We start from the raw sequence: 19,083 nt of genomic DNA on the forward strand, positions 1-19,083 counted from the left end.
GCCGCTTCTTTTGCGAAGCCTCACAAAAGAGCCACTTGAGACTTTCCTGAGCCCTGGGGGGAAGGGGGGTGTCTCTCTTGGAAGAAGAGGAGGAGCGGCAGCTCGGCTTCCCCGCTCCAGACACACAGCCTCCCTTACCTGTGCGCACACGTTTCGCACCGGGCCAAGGTTCTCTGGTGACACGACACGCCCCCGACCGCCCCCCTCCTCCTCTACGCTTCACCCCTGAATCCCTTTACTCGCCCCCCCGCCTTTCCACCCCGGTGCAAGAGGCAGCGGGATCTCCGCAAAGCCCTGCCCAGCTCGCCCGGCCGTCCCCGCTTTCGCTTTTCCAATCAGGAGGGGAGAACGGGAGGCTGGGAGGGATTTCCTGCTGAGCGATCCCAGGCGAGGGAGGTAGGGAGTCAGAGGGGGAAACAAGGGGAACGGGGGGAAAAGAAAAAGAAAACAAAAAGGCGGCAGAGGCGGAGGCGAACTTTCGGGCAGAGTTCCCAGGAGCCTCGCAAGCTGACCGGACGGAGTCCCCTTCCGCGGGGTGGGCGACACTGCCCTGAGGAAGCCGGAGAATGAGAAAGCGGGCGCGGGGGGCGGGAGAGACTTTTGCCCGCGGACTTCCAAACCCTCTTGCTTCTCTTCTCATCTCTTCCTTCCTTCCTCCCCGCCCGCCTTCAGCTCTCGCTCCCGGGTATAACTAGTCTTCGGCGCTCGGCAGGTCTGGGACGAGAGCGATCGAGCGAGGGAGAGAAGGAAGCCCTGGTCGCCGGGTGACGTGGAAGGCGAGGGGCAGCCGTTTCTCCTCGCCCGGAGGAGCGGGGGAGGAAAAAGCCACCAGCCGGTGACAGGATCGCTCGCAACTTTGTGCCTGTGTGCGCGCCTGGAAAACGCGTCGAGCCCCTGGATGTGGTGAGTTGTGGGAAAGGAAAGCCAAAAGGCTGGAGTTGTGGAGGGGGAAAGAAAGGGATAAATCGGCTCCAAGTTGCCGACCAAGATTTGTTTCTCTTCCCATTCCCGCCCTCGGCGCCCCTTTATTCGCCTTATTTGTGCACTTCTGTGCAGCCGACTCTGGATTTAAAAACACTCCGATTTTGCTTTTCCCCCCAAAACTGGGCTCCGTCCTTCGATCCTGGGTGTTCAAGGCGCTTGGACTGCTGGCTTGGATGTTTTCAGGCGAACTTTTCAAATGATTATATTCGCCAGGTAGATAATACCGCGCTCTGATGCGCTGTATAATGTGCGCTGGTTTATAAAACTTTTTTATCTCGAATAATTCTCGGGTTTGATTCTCTCCTGCTCTGCTGCATCTCCTTTTCCCGGATAACCCCATCCGCTTTTTTTTTGGGGGGGGAGCCTCCTTTGACCCATCTAGGTGCGCTGAACTACCACTCCCATTATCCCCAACCTATTATTGATCATGTTGGCCTGGGATTAGTCAGGGTTGTCCTGCAATGCCCCTGGAGGATCTTTAGCTTGGTGAAATTGTTTTTTTTTTTAAGGAAAAAAGAACTATAGTATATCTCCAAAGCCTCACATCTTTTTCTTTGAACTCTGACATTGCAGCATGCCTGAAAAATGACACCACTGTTGTGATACAAAAAGTTCCCCAAGTCCTACCAAGTAACCTTTGCTCTAGGCTTTGTTTTCCAGTGGAGGGAATGTTTGCCCCTTGTCTTCCCTCTCCAGGGATTGTATTTTTTAAAAATTGTTGTTTAGCATCTTTAGTCTACTGCTCACTTTCCTGGTCCCTCACCACCACCCAACCAACTTTTTACACTATGCTTGAGAAAGGAAAATTTCAGATACTTGAGTTCAGCTGGTATAGAATCCTGAAGTGGTGTATTAGATTTCTTAAGCAAGATGGATGTTTTGAAAAAGTACTACTGAAAAAGTAGCCTGAAAAAGGTGCAAAACTGCACACCAAGTTTAACTCACTTTCTCCTGGTGAGAACACTGACTTGTAAAGGAGCACCGTTTTTGTTCATTTGTTGATCTTTATGTGCAACAGCAAAGTTCATAAGATTGCTTTAATGCAGGAGATCTCAGACTGAGTAGTATGTTTCATGCAAAAACTACAACAAAAACAATTATTTTACTGTACTTTGATTGTAAGAGGCCAGGGATGAGAACAAGGGGTACAGAGATTATTTCAGATCTAAAACCTACAGAAAACTGAATAATTAGTTGAGCAGAAAGTGATCAGCCAAAAAAAGCACTCTGACAATGAAAATCCCTTTGGGGATCTATTAGCAACTCTTGCTTGATTTTTAGAATGAAATATGCCAGAGCTCATCAGTTGAGCATATGAGCCTGAAAATGGGTAGAACAGGCTTGCCTGACTTGCTTCGCAGAGAAATGTATTCTCTTCATGCATATTCTGGAGCTTCTTGCTGTTATGTTACTTATAGGAGGACTGATTACCAAAGCCAATTCTGGTTTTTGAGCAGTAACTCTAATTACTTTATTCTAAGAAGGTGCAGAATCAGCTTTTTGGAGTCCAGTTTATGTATTACTTATAATAAATATAACCTAGATGCTTTATTTGAAGTGCAGCTATGGCTTATGGTTGTGGAACTTGAGTAAATATGATCCCGTTCATAGTTTCTGGAGGAAAAAAGTTATCTCAGGGGATAACTTTTTCAGATCACATTGCGTAGTTCTGCTGAGATGGGCTCCATAAGGCAGACTTTCAATCTCAGGGATTGTGTAGGCAAACGCTTGCCATCTTGAACTGTTATATGTGTGTGTGTGTGTGTGTGTGTGTTTAACAAGCTGTGTACCAACTACAAGTTATTGCTAGATGCCCAGATTACTAAACCATACTAATTGTGTCTCAATAATGAAAGAACAAGAGTGATCTATTATGCCCAACAGAGTCATTCTAGACACATTCTTTGAACAGAGCTGTAATATTTCATGTATATTATGGTTTTTACATGTTCTAAGTTGATTTTTTCAGCAAATGAATAAGATGCTCTGTTGTACTCTACAATATTTGTCTATCTGTATGGCAACAAGGTAACCCCAGTTTGAATCCAATCCAAAGTGTGTATGTTGATATTGTATTTTTAAATAAGATTCCGAAAGGCCTAATCCACTTAGTATTAATGGTCTGCAGTCACAGCTGCTGTAGGAGATAAATATAAATACGACTCCTTTACAGCCAGTAGGTAGTTATTCCCAAACAACATTTTGTCAAGCCAACCAGTTCAAATATTCTTCATTAATGATGTTTCAAGCTAGGTCAGCCCAGTCACCTTGTCCACAACTTACCTAAAATCTATACTCTATGGAAATTCTCTAAGGTTTTATAGTTTTCAAGGTCATCTTGATCCTGCTTACATTTACACCCAACCCATAGACCACTTGCTGGTTACTTGTTAATACTGATATGAAGGGTTTATGGTTCTGGTAATCATAGAAACTTTCATTTCATTCCGGGTAGAAACTTTGCAGAATTTCTGTTATCCGTTATTTTCAGTTGGAGTTAGTAGTGATTGAACTTGGTCACTTTTGCCCACAAAGTCCTTTGGGTCTATGCAAGTCCATTATAGCTTCAGAGAGCTCTGTGAGTTAGATCTCCCAAGTTCCAGTTTCTGAGAATTTTGGCCCTGATCCTGGATCTTTTATAATTTACCCATTTTAAGCTTCTTCCTTCATCCATAGACCATTGTACAGGCTTTCCCTCGAATAATTACTGTATGCAATTGATTATTTTTCTCCAAATATTTGCTTTCTTTTTCCTCTTCACCATTGTGTTTGTTTTATTTATTTATTCACTAGATTTATAGATCGATATTATTTATCTACAAAATTAGATCAATAATATTGATCTACAAAACCTTTAAATAAATTGTATAGTTCTAGTTATGTATCCTGTCTGCCTCTTACTTCCATACCTACAACAGCCACTGCTGTTATTATGGAGTCAAAATGTACCTCAACATCTTGTCCAACTCATTTACCAAAAATGAAAAGGACCTCTCTAACTTTAGAAGCGTAAGGGACGCAGTGGCTCAGTGGCTAAGATGCTGAGCTTGTCAATCAGAAAGTTTGGCAGTTCGAATCCCTAGCACCGAAAAATGGAGTGAGCTCCCGTTGCTTGTCCCAGCTTCTGCCAACCTGGCAGTTCAAAAGCATGTAAAAAATGCAAGTAGAAAAATAGGAACCACCTTTGGTGGGAAGGTAACAGCGTTTAGTCATGCTGACCACATGACCATGTCTTCGGACAGCACTGGCTCTTTGGCTTTGAAACGGAGATGAGCACCACCCCTCAAGAGTCAGAAATGACTAGCACATGTGCAAGGGGAGCTTTTACCTTTACCTTTAACCTTAGAAGCAAAGTTAGACTTACTATGTCATGCCATAATACGTAAAGAATCCTCAGGCCCAAGAGGAGCTTTTAACCTGAATGAAATAAAGTGTAGAATGCTAACAAAATTCATAGTCCTCTGAAGCCCTCTGCTATGATGATCATGCCCGTTAGAAATCCAGTTCTCGTTGTACATAGAATATGAAACAAGGAACAAAACATGTTTCAATAATGTAGTAGGCTCTAAAAATGTATGGGCACAGGTCAAGGTATTTGGATTACAAAAATTGATGTCATGTCCTCCAGCCCCCTTTTTTCTACTGGTTTCATATCTCACTTTATGTGAATTTAGTTCATGTGAGATTTTCAGGGAACCTGTACTTGTTTGGAAAAATAGCAGTGCGGATGATAAAGTAGCTTCCAATAGAGAACCAGATCTTGTTTCACCTGGACAAGCAATTCATTTGTCATTTTGATCATAACCGAGTGGTTGTTGTGGAGATGGGCAATACTAATATCAGATAAAGAACCTAGTTCATATACTAAAGCATCAGGTGGTTTTGTCTTCAGGGTCAGTAAATGATGCATGTGGTCTTTGGAGTGTTTAAGATTTTAAGAAGGAACACTAAAATATCCAATGTGTAAGCCAGCAACACATTCTTATGCAGTATGGTCATATTTTTCCTCACACGAAAGGGGGCTTGCTCTATCTCTTGAAATCAATTAAACCCGAAGCAGATTTTTATAAATAGCCTAGTTAACTCCAGGCAGAAATGTTCTAATCTGTACATTGTTAGCCTGATTTCCAACAGTAAAGATAACACATGTTCACCCCATTGTGTGTGGAGTCTTTGTGGTCGGGAAAGTTTGTTATAACATCTTCAAAATTCATTTGTAATTTTTGTTTTCTGTTCTTCACATCATTTTTGTAGCTCAATGAACCTTTCTCTCTTAACTAACTGTACACACAGGAAGGTCTCCACATTAATTTGGGAATGTGCCTTATGATGGTTGAGACTGCTGGGCAATTTTCTGCATTGCATTATGACTCAATATGATTTCACTCCTAGGGGTTTAAGGAACTCCTCTGTCATCTTAAATATTCTACATTTCAATTGTGCAACAAGTGAAAGTTTGTTCAAGCAGTAATCCTCAAACCAAGCAGCTGGTTCCAAATTTTAAAACTATACTCATTCCCATTTTTGTATAAATTGTTCCTCTGTTTTTCAATTCTCTTTCCTTTCCTTTCCTGAATCAAGGATGCTTCAATGCAAAATATACTGTGGGTAATCCATCTAAACTTCTTAATGAATGGGTACGGGCGTAAAAAAAAAAGATGAAGCCGTGTTGGGCCAACACAAGGGTGTTACGAAAGGATATCTTCTGGATCCCCACAAAATTCAATATCTTTGCAATGATGACATTATAAACCTTGGTGAAGGGGAGTCCTGATCCCTGATAGGCAAGAAGAATGTTCCCCCTGGAACATTCAGATTATCCTGTTGCATCTGAAAGATCAAATGCCTCGTCAATAAACTCTGTTCTTCTTTCCCCAACTTGCTACTTTTAGATTCCAATGACCTTGACAGTTGTGGATTATGGGAATTCTCCTCTGGACACCCCTATGCTGGTCCAAGGGTCTGTGGGGTTTTCTTTTTTTTGGTTTCAGATGTGAAGAATCTCTTGGGGCGAATGGTAAAGATGCTGTTTTATCACTTCAGTATTGGCAGATGAGGCAATGTCTTTGATTTATCTATCTTATAAAGGAGCCAAATTCAGAAGAAAGATTGTAAAGAACTCATCAGTTCATTAGAACTTTGGAGGAAGTGTGAGGTAATGGAAAGAGGAGCATGTTAATCTTCTAATACCAGAAAAGATTTGTCTTGTTGAATTATTACAGGGCCTTTCTCCACTTCACATAAAGTCTATGCTTGTCTGATTGTTTCTCCCAGAGGACAGTCCCAAAAGGTGCTTTTTCAAAAGGCAACTGGACTTTGTTTTTCCTGGAAGACCTTTTGCTTCTCATCCAAGAAGGTTCTTCAGTTCTGACTTCAAGAAAAAACAAAGTCCAGTTGCCTTCTGAAAAAGCATCTTTGGGACAACCATGACCTGGATGACTGGTAATCTCCATAGACACTCCCAGAGAAAAGGGAGATGGTCTTGTGAAGAGGCAAAGAAACAGGTTAATACACAGGAGCCTCAGGCAGTGACTTGTTGGAAAGTTTCAATCAGAAATCTGGGTTAAAACCATAAGTACTGTATTTTCGGCGTATAAGATGCACCTTTTTCCCTCAAAAAAAAAGGGTGAAAATCTGGGTGCGTCTTATACCCTGAATACAGCATTTTTGGCCTTCTGAAACTTTGTCCCTTTTGCAAAAATGGCCATGTACTGTATAGCCTTTAGGAGGCTCCCAGAGTGCTCCTGGGGGCTGGAGAGGGCAAAAATGAGCGAAAATGGGCCGTTTTTTGTTCATTTTTGCCCCCCTGACCCCCAGGAGCACTCTTGAAACCCCCTAAAGGCTATGCATGCTATATATATTTTTTACAAAAAACGGGCCCATTTTCGCAAAAAAGAGCCAAGGTGGCGCAGTGGTTAGGGTGCAGTACTGCAGGCCACTTCAGCTGACTGTTATCTGCAGTTCGGCTGTTCAAATCTCACCGGCTCAAGGTTGACTCAGCCTTCCATCCTTCCGAGGTGGGTAAAATGAGGACCCAGATTGTTGTTGGGGGCGATATGCTGACTCTGTAAACCGCTTAGAGAGGGCTGAAAGCCCTATGAAGCGGTATATAAGTCTAACTGCTATTGCTAACTGCTATTTGGGAGGCCTGCAGAGTGTAAAATCTTTTTTAAAAAATTTGCCTCTTTAAAATCTTGGTGCATCTTATACTCTAGTGCATCTTATACTTCAAAAAATACGGTATACCTTCTTGTTTTGTTTCCCCCTTTTTACTTCTCTTGACTTTTTTTAAAAAAATGAAAGAATATAACAGTTGGCTAATAAGATTTAAAACATCAGGTACTGCTAGAGAAATATGAGCAGGCACACAACAAAGCTGAAATATCACAGAGCTAATACTGTATACTCAGATACATCTTTAGAAGGTTATACTACAAAATGTATTGTATCTGTTTGCTAGTCAAAATCTAAGTTTTATGCTTAACAAAATGCTTGGGTTAACATTATTTACATTCTGCTTATGTGCTGCTTAGACACTGGCTATCTTGCTGCCAGCTGCAAGATTCATTTAGAAACTTTTCAAAACAGATGCAGATAAAATTTAGCCAATGCATTAATAGTCAAGAATGTTTTAGAGGCTCCTGTAGGCCTACAATAGCTGTTACATTTTCTGCTAGAAATCAGCTTCTGTGCTTCCTTGTGCTTCAATATTCTCTTCCCACCCTGATAATGCTTTTTGGTGTGAAATGGATTTCAAGAGGACTACCATGTCCTTGCTTCAAATGTTTATTCCAAAGAAGCTGAGAGAAAAGCTAAACTCTGAAAGTGATAAGAATCTGGCTTTTTACTTCTTAAAAAAATGTTCCCCTGAAAACATGCATGAGTAAAATTCACAGTAAACGTGCAATTGGACTGAGCATCCTCAGAATATCTTAGTTCTTATTGATGCTTTACTATGCAGGGAACCTTTGAAGCTTTGAGGAAATCAAAAGAAAGGGCAAAGGCAGAATAAAGTTTTTGAAGTTCTGAATCTATTGGTGAAAAGGCTCATCTTCTAGCTCCAGCCACCCAGTGGCCTCCCTCTGATGAAAAGCAGCAAGGCCAGTGGACTGGAGCTCATGAGCAAACAAGCAGTGGCTCACATTTGTAGCCCACCCTGCCAATTATTGGGCATCCATGTTTTTTCTTCACCTTTTTGGATTTTTTCAGTGACTGAATTTGCACAATACACTAGACCAAGCGGGAGGCAGGGAGTATGACAAGGTTTGGTGGGATGGTGCCCACACAGACAGCACACAGACCAACTCCTGGGTTTCTTTCTATTGCAACAGTCACATATACAGTAAAGCTTCCCCCTCTTTAAATAGGTTTATAGGTTTATAGGTTTATTAACATTTATAGGCCGCCCTTTTCCCTGAGGGGACTCAGGGCGGCTTACATAAAATCAGGGGGGGGGGAATACAAACAATAACGTAGACAAACATAAAGTAAAATAGTGAGCAACATTCATTCATCATTCGGGAGGGGCAATTATCTTTGTCCCCAGGCCTGACGGGCTAGCCAGGTCTTAAGGGCTATGCGGAAGGCCTGGACGGTGGTGAGAGTATGAATCTCCACGGGGAGATCGTTCCAAAGGGTCGGAGCTACAACTGAAAAGGCTCTCCTCCTTGTAGTTGCCAGCCGGCACTGGCTGGCAGATGGAACTCGGAGGAGGCCCAGTCTGTGAGATCTAATTGGTCGCAGGGAGGTAATTGGCAGAAGGCGGTCTCTCAAGTACGCAGATCCACTACCATGGAGGGCTTTATGGGTGACTAATAGCACCTTGAAGCGCACCCGGAGATCGACAGGTAGCCAGCGCAGCTCGCGGAGGATAGGTGTTATGTGGGTGAACCGAGGTGCACCCACGATCACTCGCGCGGCCGCGTTCTGGACTAGCTGAAGTCGCCAGATGCTCTTCAAGGGCAGCCCCATGTAGAGCACATTGCAGTATTCCAGCCTAGAGGTCACAAGGGCCCGAGTGACTGTTGTGAGAGCCTCCCGATTCAGGTAGGGTCGCAACTGGCGCACCAGGCGAACCTGGGCAAATGCCCCCCTGGTCACAGCCGTCAGATGGTGGTCAAAGGACAGCTGTGGATCCAGGAGGACCCCCAAGTTGCGAACCCTCTCTGAGGGGTATAGAATTTGACCCCCCAGCCTGAGCGATGGAGTACTGGTCGAATTGTTGGGAGGGAAGCACAACAGCCACTCGGTCTTTTCCGGGTTGAGTACAAGCTTGTTAGCCCTTATCCAGTCCATAACGGCCTCAAGGCCTCGGTTCATCACGTCCGCCGCTTCATTGAGTTGGCACGGGGCGGACAGATACAACTGGGTATCGTCCGCATATTGATGGTATCTTATCCCGTGCCTGCGAATGATCTCTCCCAGCGGTTTCATGTAGATGTTGAATAGTAGGGGGGATAAGACCGAACCCTGAGGCACCCCATATATTAGGGGCCTAGGGGTCGATCTCTGCCCCCCCACTAACACCGACTGCGACCTGTCCGAGAGGTAGGAGGAGAACCACCGCAGCACGGTGCCTCCCACTCCCACCTCCCGCAGTCGTCGCAGAAGGATACCATGGTTGATGGTATCAAAAGCCGCTGAGAGGTCAAGGAGGACCAGGATGGAGGGATGTCCTCCATCTCTGGCTCTCCAAAGATCATCGGTCAATGCGACCAAAGCGGTTTCTGTGCTGTAACCGGGTCTGAAGCCTGACTGGAAGGGGTCAAGATAACTTGCTTCCTCCAAGGACCGCTGGAGCTGGAAGGCCACCTGGTGCCCTGGTGTATTCCTTGGTGCTGATGGTTACCATTGCTCGGTTCGATTCGGACTTATCGGACCTCCATAGGTGCTCTAGGCGTCTCCTCCGGCACTTCATCTCCCGGAGTTCCTCGGTGAACCAAGGAGGTCTCCGGGATCCGCCGCCTCAGAGGGGCCGTAGTGGCGCAATCCGGTCAAGGGTCTCCGATGCTGCCGAGTGCCAGGCAGCAACCAGAGTCTCTACCGGACTGTGGGCGAAGGTATCAGGAATGACCCCAAGCTCCGTCTGGAACCTTAACGGCTCCATAAGTCGCCTGGGGCGGAACCACCTGGTCGGTTCCTCCTCCCTACAGTGGGGGTTTGGTCTCCGGAAGTCAAGCCTCAGTAGGCAGTGGTCTGACCACGACAGGGGTATGATGTCGTTACCCCTCAGACCAAGATCACAAATCCACTGCTCCGAGAGGAATACGAGGTCGAGCATGTGACCCGCTGAATGGGTTGGGCCCCGGATTACTTGGGTCAAGCCCATGGCCATCATGGAAGCCATGAACTCCTGCGCCCCATCAGAGTGTTCACTGAGCGACGGCAAATTGAAGTCCCCCAGGACCATCAGCCTAGGGAACTCAATTGCCAGCTCGGCTACCGACTCGAGGAGCGAGGGGAGGGCTGCTGCAACGCTGTTGGGAGGCAGGTACGTTAACAGCAGACCCACTTGACCCTTGAGGTCCAACTTTACCAGCAGAGACTCACACCCGACAAGCTCCGGAGCAGGGACCCTACGAGGAGCTAATGACTCCCGGATAACAATAGCCACACCCCCACCCCTTCCCTGGGCTCTCGGCTGGTGCAGCACCTGAAATCCTTCTGGGCACATCTCTACGAGGGGGACTCCTCCCTCTGGGCCCAGCCAGGTTTCAGTAATACATGCCAGGTCTGCCCTCTCGTCTAAAATTAAGTCCCGGACGAGAGGAGCTTTATGTACCACAGACCTGGCATTTAGCGACAGCAGCCTGAGTCCAGGGTCCTGATTACTTGCGCCATCTGGTCTCGGAGTGGGACTCATAGGGCCGGAAGGAGGGATCTCTGTAATGTAGCGAACCCTCCTTCCCCGGTAATGGCCTGCCCTAAAGTCCCCGCCATATCTGCCCCTCCCTGTTACGACCGTGATACTCCGACCCTCTCCCGTGTCTCTGGTCCCCTCAACCACCCCCATGGAAATGTGCCAACAAGCCTAGGAATCCGAAGGCCGTGGCAGAAAAAGGCCGGATGTTGAAGTGCCACAATAAAAGATAGTCCAGTGCCAAACAGAAAACACAGGGGGAAGCCTCACAACAGTGGGGGCAAGCAAGGATGGAGTCGCTTCTATGGGGCCACCTGACCAGGCAAGAGCGGAGGAGGGGGGGGCAAAAATGGGGCGAAGACGAGGCCGTACGGGGGGGAGAGCCATCCAGAGGGACTGCCGCGGCACCAGGCAGAGCCAGCCGCCCAGCTTCCTCAGTCCCAACAGTAGTGATCGTCCACTCTCCCTCCGAAGCAGCAATAGTCCGGCAAAGCCCCCAGAAAACACAGCCAACACGCTCACCCTCAGCAGTGTTCTTATCAGTCCGCTCTCTCTCCGAAGTAATGGCGGCCGAGCAAAGCCCCCAAAAAGCGCTGCCGACAGTTCCAATAATTCCTCCGTCCGTCCGCTTACACTCCGGGGCGATGGTAACCAGAGAAAGTCCCCAGGAGGTGCAGCTAGCAACACGAGGGCACCAAAACCTTTAAAAAACGCCGAGGGACGTCGCCGCCAGCGAAAGACGCCGAAGTCCACTACCGCCGTTCTCAGCGTGGCCTCGCCTCCCCCACCGCCAGGCAGCACACAGACCTCCGATGTTTGAACGAGCCGGGGGCGTCCGAGAACGGCAGCCCCCGCAGAGGTCTGGCTTCCTCGGATCCCCCGGACTCCGGACATCCCTAGGACCTCTTCACGGGGAATTCGAATCGATTTTTTTTTTAAGGTTTCCAGCGTTTTCCGTCTGAGTCAGAACGGAGAAGAACGCCTAGCAGCCATCTCGGATCTCGCACATGCGCCCAAGGGGTGCCTATTAAATACCCAAGGGGTGCCTATTATTTTAGCAAGTTGTCTCCCTTTCGCATTCTTATTTGTCAGTTACCTTCAGATTTACCTTTCCTGAGATTATTAAGAGTTCTTACCTCTTGTTCAATTCTCAGACCAACCACTGCTAATCTGTAGCCGGCTGGGTTTGACCTTGGTTGTTTCCAAAACAATTGAGTGTGGGAAAGTAGATTTTCCCACCTCACTATGTTCCTATGCTTCCTCTTGTAGGTGGCTTCACTGAGCAATTGCTGCTGGACTAGATCAACCTGCCACTTTAAACCTATAACAAGGATGGTTTTTTTTTACCCTTCTTTGTTGCCCTTATCAGCCTTCCTTCCTTCCTTGTATCTGTGACCACCAGGCTGCGCTTTGACTATGAGATTTTCATCTTCATTGTTCCCACCTCCCAATCCTCAGCCATCACTCTATAGCAGAGGTGTCAAACTTAAGGCCCATTGGCCGGATCCGGCCCGCAATGTGGCCGGGTTTGGCCCACAGGGCTGTCCTGGTCCACCCAATGCGAAGAGGAAAGATTGGGCCAGCGTAGCTTTGGCCTGCTCTACTCAATGCGAAGAAAAACATGCCAGCAGTTTGGGAAGTGGCGTCAAGCTGGCCATGCCCACCCAGTTGGCCACGCTCACCCAGGCTTCCAAGATCAACCACAGCCCTGATGCGGGCCTCAATTAATTGAGTTTGACACCCCTGCTCTATAGTCTGGTTCTGGCTTGGTTCTATTGCTGGGGTGACTTCTAGTTTCTGCTCAAAGTTTGTGGTCATTGGCAAGGCAGGTGGGTTGGCTCTGCTTTAGATGGGATCCTTTATTGCTGCTGGGCTTCTTAGTACACAACCTGGTTTTGAGCTGTCTAACTGATAGGGCAGATTGGTTTGCCACTGGTGGTGGTCTGGGCTGGTCTTCTACTGTTACTTCTGGTAGGGCTTAAAGTAGCCCCCTGTGCGAGCTTCTTATGTCCCCAACTAGGAATTTCTCCTATTGTCCTGCCTAGGTTTAGATTGCATTGGAGTTGAAGCTATCTCTCGGTGGATCTGGTGGTGTCCCCACCAACTTCTTTCTCTCCCTGACTAGACCTGCAGAAAATTGGCTGCCCTAATTGCAGTGAAAGGACCAGCCAGCTGAGGTCTTCCTCTGTTCCTCTCTTTTTGGTGAAGGAGGAAGGGTCTCCATTCACTTGGATCAGGCTTTAGTTCTTTGCTGCCTTGACAATATATCTCATTGCTACTATCATATTCTCCCACTGTTGATCCTGCTGGCCAAACTTCCCAACGCTTTTCTAGGTGTTTTCTTAGCCTGAAAACCTGGATATTGCCAGTCTCCCAATTGTACTCCCAATTGAAAGTTCTCATGAAAAGCCAACCCATATTTTTGTACTGGCCAATCTGCTAGTAAAGTCTCCTAGCCCTGTTCCCAACTTCCATTGACTGATCTGCCAGCTGAATTTACTAAGTCTGCTGATTTTCCTCCCAAATATTCCTGTGTTGGCCAATCTATCAGCCAAATTCTCTTCACCATTGGAATTTGGTCTGGTCTATGTCATGGCTTTCTTTCTTCTGGGGCTTTACCGTTTTTCCCAGTTCCGGATCTCCCTACACAGCTTGAGTTCTTTGACCCTTTCAGTGTTTTTGCAGCACCTACTACTCAAGAAGCATAGTCTTTGGTAGTCCTCTCCTTGCCCACCACTGTTAAATCCAGCCAGCCTGCCTTTCTTCAAAGCCAGCTGATTTCCTCTTGACGCATGAACATGAGCATAGGTCTATATGCAGTACAAATCACCTCAAGAGACAAAGGACTTATGTGTTTGCAATCAACTAGCTCTAGCATATTGTGGGCATAAAGTTATTACTCTCTTGAGTGAACCATGCCATTCACTTTATGCCATTACTCAGTTTTATTTACTTGAGTATAGCCTACTCGGAGAAAACAGTAATTATGTTTTATTAAACTGGCTTCAGAGTTGGCATGTTTTCTGAACCAAGCTAATGAGTTAACAAACTGGAGAAAACAACAACAACAAACAACAACAACTTGCATGCGGCAAGTTCTCAACAACTCTGGCTGACTCAAATAATGAGTAGGGGAAGAGATAAGCTGAGGGAAGTTTTAAAAAGTGTGCTGGAGACTTTGTCGTGTTCAAAGTTACATACACTAAATTATTATGAGGACTATTCATTCTATATCAAAGGTTCCTGGCAAGTAATACCTAAGATCTTATCTTGGGACAGGTGAACAGAAAATTATTTATAGAACCTGTTTTCAGTGTGAGTGTTCAACCACAGGAGGTTACAATAACAATTGTACAGTGAGTATTTTTAAATATGCAGATTGCTTTCCTTACTCTCCCAGGTACTACAGTACATTCCTTAAGTTCTTGAAAACAAAAGAAGGTGGTGAAATTTACAAACAGGGGTCAGGTTTTCCTTGCTTAACTTTTTATAGGCCAATGTGCTTCACAGTAAGGGATTAATTTGACAAATCTTGTGGGATTTTCATTTTCTGAGCATCTTGCTGCTGGTAGTTCTTTGAAACTCTTTTTGTTTGTGTCAGTCTAAGGAATGATCGCATCCTAGTTATATAGATGTAGATATGGGTGTGTTTTTATATGTTGTTGCTTTTCTTGTATTTGTCTTGCACGGTCTGCTTGATTTTGCAGTGTGCTTGCTTAGTTTTTTATAAAAAAGCTACAATGCATGAAGCGACAAGAGGTTTTGTTTATCAGCCAGCAGAGCCTGACACTGATTAGGACTGAGAGGGAATAACTGGCTCAAGGTCACCCAGAAGCTTTTGTGCTTCAGGGAGGCCTAGACTCAAGGCTGCCCCTTCCTAATCTAGCGCCTGAACCAAACACTACATCACACTGGCTCTGTCTGTACATACTGCATACATATACATACAATCCCCGGGTTAAGGATGAGTCCCATTCCTAACTCTTTCTGTAATCCAAATTTATATTTGTGTTGGAACTTGTACTTACAAATGGAGTGCCTATTATTAAAAATGGCGGACAGCATTCTCCATGCGATGCTTCCAGGAAACCGCTGAGAACAGGCTGTATATTAAAAATGTGCGGCTTCAGCAGTTCCTGAAAGCATTGTACAGCTTCAGCGCTTTGTCGACTCAAGGAAGAGAACACTGTCTGTCATTTTTTGTAATAGGCAGCCCATCCATAACTAGGGATTGTCCTTAAGTCAGACGTTCTTAACCCGGGGACAATATGCGGATGCACATACATAATATTTGAAATCCCAGTGTAATAGATATAGACATTCTCCTTCAGAATTAATAAGATAGATCTGTTACATTAGGATTTCTGCTGTAGGAATGAGCTCTAAGTCCTATCTATTTCTATCAAGTTTATTAGATGATGGAGAGAAGCTAGAGTACAAAGTGCTCGAGCTGTGGCCCTATGTGATATGTTGTTTTATTAATAGCAAGTGAGTTAAAATGTTTTATATGCAAACATCTGTCTGTGCCTAACATCTGCATTGTCTAGATCCTAATTATAAGTTAACTGAGCATCAGTTAAGAAGTACCCCTGGACCAAATGCAAGCTCCACTTAGTGCAACCTTTGGACACAGCAAAGGGCAGCACTTAGCCAACTTTGCTGAGTTTAGAAAGTGCTCTCTCTCTCCCTCCCCCCCTCTCTCCCTCCCCCTTCTTTCCCTGCCTCCTACTCTGTGTGAATGTGTGTGTGTGTGTGTGTGTGTGTTGTGGGAAAACAAGTTCATTCCTGGGTGGGAGACCCAAGATTCTTGACAAAGCTGAGAAGTGGGTGGGTGGGTGGGGACCTGAGGAAGAAAGCAATGGCAAACATTTACATACTGTTGCCATGAAAACCACATGTGTTCACCAGGAATTTAGTTGATTCAAAGAAGCCTATACCTTTACTGTTTCTAACAAGAGCTAGTCAGATGCTTCTAGGGATTCAGCATCCCTTCCCCCACCCTGCATAGTTTCCTCTTGGTGTCCATTATTTAGAGAGAGATTTCTCTGAACACAGAGGTTCCATTTAGGTTCCAGGCATTTGTTTATAAGTTGTTTTTTATTTATTGTATCTTATCATTTGGTGACTTAATACTCCCTGAAAGCTAAATAATAGTTTCTCCCAAAGGTTCTTCACTCCAGTTATATATAGTCTCCTAAAGTTACTTTCCCTTGTAAAGCGGCGGGTGGAAGAGGGTAGTGAAAAGCATGAACAGACTTTATATCTCTCCTATATGTTATCCATTTTGAACATAAGGACATAAGCAGAGCAACCCCCTGGCGCAAGTCCAGCAGTCTGCTCAAAAAGTCTCCCCCCCCACACCTTACTATATTTAGTCCAGACCATTGCTTGATTTTGGAATATTCAATGGCTGGTATGTTGAATGTTCAACTCCTCCGACCTAAAAACTGTTTGCTTCAGAGCTTTCCTAATTATTCTTATTGTTATTTGTCGATTTATGTGCCACAAGCCCTTAACACCCGACTCCCTTTGAGACAGAAAAAGAAGGAGGTCCATTATTGGTGACAACTGTGCCAAGCAGTAAGCATATTTTCATAATCATCTTACACGATCTGAAGAAACCACAGCCACTGGGGATGTTTTGAGTGGAGTCTTTCTGGGAGCTTTCCTGTGGATTAAGGGAGCTTCTGTTTTCTTCTGCCTGAAAGAGAAAAAAATAATAATTTCTCAGCTATGTCTTGGTAGTTTAAAAAAAAAAGGTCTTGCCTAGAAAAAGGTCCCAGTTGGGATACTGAAAGGACACACCGGATTGTCAATCTGTTGTGTAATTCCCCGTTGCTATATGTGTTTGGTGTACCGCAGCAAACAATCCCTGCATTTTATAAATTTATACACAGAATATTAACACTATGTCTGGATATCTTATCTGAAAGTATAAGCTATATATGCACAAGAAGAAGAATGCTGTTGGGGTAGTACTGTCTGAGTAAGAGAGTCCATACCTTACTCTCACTTCTACTTCAACTCAGGCCCAACAGACTCTTACTTATTATGACCTTATTATGTCTATTAACAGAGGAAAAGGTGCTGCAGCTTTTTTTTTAATGTGCTGGCAGACTTTCTTTTCAATGTAAACACACATTTGGCCCTGCAATACTTCCTCCCCATGCTCCTATCTGAATAGGTCAAGCTCAACTAAAATACTTTTTTATTTATGCCACATAGGATAAGCCTTTGAGTAACCTTGGAGAAGATGGCATGAGGTCAAGAAATGAGGAATGGCTGCTGGTTGTCCTTCCAAAATCGTCTTGTTTGAAAAGAGCCATAGCTATAAACAATGACAGCCTTTCCCAAGTTAGGATCCTCCATCAATGGTCAACCGGTCTCATCATCCCCAGCCAGCACAGCAATTGCCTTTGTGGGTAGGACAGTGCAAGTTACAGTTCAAAACCAGAGAAATGAAAGATTGGCAAATGTACACATCTGGGTTTTGATTTTTGTTTCAATAACGTGTGCCTCTTTTTGCTGCACAGTTACACAATCCTTCTAGATTATGGTTTAGACAAATTATATCATCTGATCAATATACACATATTAATAATGGAACAGGAATCTACCCCCACCCTAAACACAAGAGAAGATGGTCAAAAAGGGCGTTGGTACTTACCTGATATGCCTCTTCTCATAGTAGGGGAGGAATATCCAGGATGGGATGACCTTATCCGCTCGTTGATTGGACTGAGTCAGATAAGATCTTGGGGACCCCTGTGGGGGGTTGCTGGCTGGGACCCATGTCCACCTGTGTGTGGGGGGGAAACCAGAGGTGGCAGCCCTGTGGGCAGGGCTGATCCCAGGGAAGCCATATGTGGGGGGGATTGCCACCCCTGAGGAAGACCCCAAAGACCTGATATGTTAATAGGGATCCTTGCTTGCAATGTGGGTGCCACCCCTGTAGTCCCGCCTGTTGCAGGGATTCCAGGGGCCTTCCCATTCTGTGCCAGGCCTGGAATGGACTTAAGGCCACTTGCCTTTTTGTAGAGCTGCTCCAGCTTCCTATGCCTTCACCTTTCATACTTAGTTGGCTTGGAAGGCTTGTGACCACCCTCTGCCTCCAGCTCCGCCCTGAGGGAAAGGTGCTTCTTCTTATCTCTAGCCTTTGCTCCCCTCCCCTTCTGGGCAGCCTCTGGGGTGGTCACTAACCTTGGTTGATCCTCTGCCCCTCTAGTGGGGCTGCTGGCTGTTGCTGCAGGTACTCAAGTCCTGCTGGTCTCCTCGTTGCCACTGGGCGCCACCATCTTGGAACATGTGGCTCCTCATGGCTTCAAGATGGCGCCCGTGCCAGGAGACAAAGGGCACCTCTTTTAAAACTTCTGTTCTGGTGGCTTGTGCTCCAAGGAGCTGTTGTGCGCCTCTGCCACTGTTTTTCCGCTTTCTGGCGCCACTAGAGCCTTGGCTCTGCCCGTGGACCCCGTCCAATGACATGGGCCATGTGGAAAAGGGTGCGAGCGCTTTGCAGCGTTTGGGAAGCCATGGTTCGCTGCTCAACCCAGCGGGGAGCAGCGGAGCACTCCAGTGCCCGGCAGAGTTCCCGCAGTGAGGCTCACCTTCTGGGCAGGGATCCAGCACCACCCTCGCTTGCCGGTGATCCGCTTTGCACCCCGCGGCGCTTGGGGAAGCCGCAGCTTGCTGCTCGACCCTGTGGGGAGCGGTGGAGCACTCCAGCACTGCTGGTGCCTTCGCAGCAGGGCTTGCCTTTGGAAGGCTTGTGCCCTTTGTCTCCTCCTTGCCCAGCAGATTTCTTTTCTGATTGATGCTTGTCTCACTCAGAGGCCTGGGCAGCATACTGCCCCTGGGGGGGGGGGGCTTTTGACAATCCTTTCTCAGCTCAGGGAGCTTTCAGCTCGCATGCGGCTGTTGCGGTAGGGAGACAATTGAATTTTTTCGCTTTCTTTAAATTTCTTCAAATTTATCAGAGATCCAGAATGGCAAACCATCCAGTTGAGGGACTGAGTCAATAACTGGGCAGTGTCTGGTGAATCAAGAGCTTATCTGACTCAGTCCAATCAACGAGAGGATAAGGTCAACCCATCCTGGATACTCCTCCCCTCACTATGGAGAAAAAAGAGTGCTGGTCATTTATCATGTCTCAAAGGTACTTTTCCAAAAGGCAACTGGACTGTCTTTTTCCCTTGAGGAAGAAGAAGAAAAGGTTTCGCTTCTCATCCAAGAAGCTTCATCAG

General features: G+C 46.0%; 1 protein-coding gene across 4 annotated transcripts in view; it reads left to right on the forward strand.

Annotated features, from left to right (window-relative positions):
• Window positions 1–328: 328 nt before the first annotated feature.
• Window positions 329–19,083, forward strand: part of CASKIN2 (CASK interacting protein 2) — a 162,456-nt gene continuing 143,701 nt past the window's right edge. For 2 of the 4 annotated variants that reach the window (XM_087709945.1, XM_087709946.1), the window contains exon 1: window positions 329–903. The gene's annotated coding sequence lies outside the window, so the exon portion shown is untranslated. The remainder of the gene's footprint in view (window positions 904–19,083) is intronic. The other 2 variants (XM_087709947.1, XM_087709949.1) reach the window with 1 other exon arrangement.

This window comes from Thamnophis sirtalis, unplaced genomic scaffold (genome assembly GCF_051295495.1).
Source record: "Thamnophis sirtalis isolate CommonGarterSnake01/CBP01778 unplaced genomic scaffold, rThaSir2_p1.2 scaffold_3, whole genome shotgun sequence".
Classification (NCBI taxonomy): domain Eukaryota; kingdom Metazoa; phylum Chordata; class Lepidosauria; order Squamata; family Natricidae; genus Thamnophis; species Thamnophis sirtalis.